This window comes from Grammomys surdaster, unplaced genomic scaffold, assembly GCF_004785775.1.
Source record: "Grammomys surdaster isolate TR1022 unplaced genomic scaffold, NIH_TR_1.0 126313, whole genome shotgun sequence".
NCBI classification, from domain to species: domain Eukaryota; kingdom Metazoa; phylum Chordata; class Mammalia; order Rodentia; family Muridae; genus Grammomys; species Grammomys surdaster.
The window spans coordinates 9,581,927-9,586,190 of NW_021621113.1; the positions used below are offsets into that span (position 1 = coordinate 9,581,927).

General features: G+C 52.6%; 1 protein-coding gene across 3 annotated transcripts in view; it reads right to left on the reverse strand.

The window, feature by feature from the left end:
* Positions 1-4,264, reverse strand: part of Ephb2 (EPH receptor B2) — a 116,942-nt gene that overhangs the window by 57,312 nt on the left and 55,366 nt on the right. The window lies entirely within an intron of this gene.

Consider the following 4,264-nt stretch of genomic DNA (forward strand, 5'->3'; position numbering starts at 1 on the left):
TCTCTCTCTCTCTCTCTCTCTCTCTCTCTCTCTCTCTCTCTCTCTCTGCAAGTGTGTGTACGTGTGCATGTGTGTGTGTATTTGTACATGCTGTGACACTTGTGTGGATGCCAGAGGACAACCTGGAGGAGTCTGTTCTCTCCTTCTACCACATAGATCCTGGGTATAGGACTTAGGTTGTCAGGCTTGGTGGCAAGAGCCATCTCCTAGGCCAGATACCAGATGTTTTATGTGGGCCCTGAGGCTTGAACTCATGTCCCCATGCTTGGTGTCATGGTGACATGCTGAGCATGCCACCAGCTCAGCAATCTCCCCAGTCCTCAGAGCAGGGGTTTAAAAGGAACCAGATGTCACATTGCTTCCTCTCACTCACTTCTAACTTGTCACTTAAGAAATGGGATGCAGCTGGGTTGGGCCATGCTCAGCTGTCACCTTCCATCACGACAGTGCCCTGATGGGACTGGTCCTATCTATAGCAGATGACACTGGGGGCTTCTAAGCATCTGAGTAGCCAGGAACAAGCAACAGGGACATGGGAAGGGCTAGGGACTTCCAGACACCCCATTCGAGGGCCTGTGCTCAGCGTGGGAAACAGTGACAGAAAACTACACTGGAGACAGAGCAGAGGGGACCGGATAGGACAGGGCACCCTCTGCACCTGACGGAGGACTTTGAAAGGCTGGGATGAGTTAGGAGCTGCAATAGCAGGCCACAGTTGCCTCGCCCTGGGCTGGGAACCCTTCTTGAGACTGCTCGGCTCTGTCTCCATAGAACGGCAGCTCAGTGCAATGGTTATCTGTGTGCACACTGGAGCCAGGCCTCCTATCTGTGCTTCACCTGGCCTCACCCCATTCCTAACCATTCCTCCCAGGCCTCAGTTATACCACCTGGAAATTGTACACAATGCTCTCCTTCCTGAGGTTATCGAGAAGATGGTTACTACCCAGGAGATACTGGGAACACTGTTGAGGGTTCAGGAAATGCGTGGTACATGTCAGGTGACAGATGTTATTGTTTGTGGTATGGTAGATTGGGCTGGCCTTGAACTTGCAATCCTCCTGTCTCAGCTTCCTGAGTGCTGGGATTACAAGCATGAGACACCACATTTGGTTTCATATGCTATGTATTCTTCCTGTGATCTCCTCTCCCTGGGGTGTTCTCTGCCCTGGACCTTGCTGTCATACTGTATAGCCATTCTGCTCCCTTGGTGAGCACCTAGCGGACCCCAGTGCACCCTTGCACAAGAAACAGCACTTTGGGGGTTCAAGGCCAGCCTCAGCTTTTACTAGCCAAGGTCTTCAAAACATCCTCTGGTCTGGAAAAGGGTATTGACACCTGCTTTAAAAAAAGACCCCAGGACAGGTGTTAGGGAGTCACAGACCCTTGCCTATCTGTCTTTTGCCTTTGAATGACTTGGGGGAGTTGCTTGAAGCTCCAGAGCTTTGGTTTTCTCAGCTGTGAAGTGGGGACACTCCCCAGCAGAGCTTTGCATACAGAGAATGAACTAAGATTGCAAGCGGGCGGCACCAGGGGCGTGCATGGATTCAGTCAACGGCCACTCACAACATCTGTTTTTCCTTAAATGAATCACTCATTCAGCAGAAATGACACGCCTATAGCCAGGACTGATGGTGCACACCTGGAATCCCAGCCACTAGGAGGCTGAGGTGGCAAAATTACAAGCTCAAGGCCAGCCTGGGCTACAGAGTGAGTACACACAGGGTCTGGGATGTGGCTTAGCTCACTTTGTGTGCACATAGGAGCCCTGAGTTCAGGCTCCAGCATGTTGTAACTGAGTTTTGTGCTCAGGATGTGGAGACTCAAGACCAGGAGATTACAGCTATCCTTGGCTATGTATGTATTCAGTTTGAATCCACACAAAACCTTGCTGACAGGGGGTGGGGCAGGGGAAGGAACAAAGGAAAAACCCAAGAGGGCTTAGTTCTTCTCGCCAACATGGAGGCTGAAAACCATCTGTAATTCCCGTTCCAGGGGATCTGAAGCCCTTTTCTGTCCCTGTGGGCAGCAGGTGCAGTGGTGTACAGATATAAATACAAGCAAACACGTAGACACACACAATAAATAAAGTTGGTAGAGGCAGGCAGATCTCTGAGTTCAAGGCCAGCTTGGTTTACAGAGCAAGTTCCAAGATAGCCAGAGCTACACAGAGAAACACTGTCTCAAAAACAAAACAAAACAAAACAAAACAAAACAAAACAAAACAAAACAAAACCCCCTAACTACCCACCCTCTCCAAAAAAAACCTTAAAAAGAAGAAAAGTTGACTCGATGGGTATAGTTCAGTGGTAGAGCACTTAGCAAGCCTGAGGCCCTAGGTCCAATCCCTACACTAGTTGCTCACATAGTAACATATCAAACACTTAGGTCCCTACATGGGAGCTTAGAATCAGGCAAGGAGAAAGAACAACAAACAGATATCAACACACACACACACACACACACACACACACACACACACACACACACACGGTGGGCAGCACAATGGGTCAGTTGGTAAAGGCGTCTGCCACCAAGCCTGGTGACTGGTGACTGGAGTTCAATTCTTGGAACCAACATGGCAGACTGAGAGAGCTGGCTCCTGCTGGTTGTCTTCTGATCCCTGTACAGGGTGTGTGGGAAGGGGGGCTTAGCTGAGGCGAGGGTTGGGGACTTCTCTGAGGGGACCCCTGAGCTGGTCCTCCTAATGCTAATGCAGGGAAGGGCTCCATTATGGAGGGAACAGAACTTGTCAGGAGGTTGTTGGAGGAGCTGCAGGGCTGAGAGGCTGGGGAGGGGGAGTGAGAGGAGTAAGCTGGGCGGACAGGGAGGAGGGTAGGCTGGGCAGACAGGAGGTTGACTAAGGGGAGGGGCCAGGTGGGTGGGGTCAGAGCAGGAGGAAGGAGGCAGAGTAGTGGGCCTCCTAGCTACTGGGAAAAGACCAAGCTACGCTTTCCCTACAAAGAGACCCCACCAGGGTTCTAGCTGGTTTGTGGTCAGAATGGGCCCCTCCGTGTGTTCAGTGAGGAATGGGCTATGGAGAACAGGGAGGCCACTGAGGAGGCTTCACTGTGGCCATGGCTGAGATGGCCATAGACAGACCCATGGAGAAGAGGTGCAGGAGGAGGTGAGCCTTAATCAGTGCTCTCAGCAAGTTCAAGTGAGGGCTAAGAGGTGAGATGATATCGCATCCTTCTGTGAAAGACTGAAGGCACTCCTCCATGCCTGTCTGCTTTACATGCAGCTCTCCATGGTCCTCAGTCTGTGAGCTGGCAGCCCAGTGAGAGTGGGTAATTAGGCTTCTGGGACAGGTGCCCAGGGGGCCAGCGGAGCCTTGCAGAGCCTGTGGCCATGCCGCTTCTTGGCAACAAATGGAGAGGGAAGAGAGCGGCTTTTGGCAGCTTCTCATTCCATTTTGAGGGTCCTCCTGCTTCCTCGGAGGGGAACATAGCATCTTACTCCCCAGGGGACATGGTGCCCCCCGACACTCTTTCCTGGAAGTCTTGGATCTGGCCCTGATCCTCTTGGCTCACATGCCTTCCAAACCCAGCCCATGCCAGGAAGGGCCCTATGCGTCCAAATAGGATTCCCCAGAGACCCAGGCTCCCTTTCTAGAGTTCGTCCAGCGGTGGGCATTCCCTTATTGTGACATACGGCAGGAGCGTGTGGGGCACAGCTCACATGGCTGTCTCTGTTCTGACCTCAGTCTAGGCCTCTTCCAGAGCAGTCAGCCTCCCTGCTCCTATCCTTTTGACTGAAGAGCCAGGCTGTCACCTTTCCTCTGTGCTGATGAGGACAGTGTGGCTCAGAGCAGGAAGTGGCTGGCTGTCGGGGGACAGGCAGGGGTTGGTGGCAGAACTGAGCAGGTCTCCACCTCTGGTGCTGAGCTGAGTGGTGTCTTTGGTACCAGGTCCTCCTTTGACGCCAGGTTCCTTCCTGCTCTGCCCAGATTTAAACAGCACCAGGTGGTTCTGCTTCAGGGCAGCAGAACAGCAAATGTACAGCAGGCTGGGAATGGACACTAAAGCATGTGTCCTAAGAAAGCTGCATCATCACTTAGGTAAGATGAGGGGGTCAGCCCAGCACCCTCTGCACCATCATGACAGAACAGTGCACTCCTCGGAGGGTTGGTGCTGTGCCCATCCATCCATCCACCCATCCACCCATCCACCCATCTACCCATCCATCCATCCACCCATCCACCCATCCATCCATCCATTCACACACACACACACACACACACACACACACACACACACACACACAC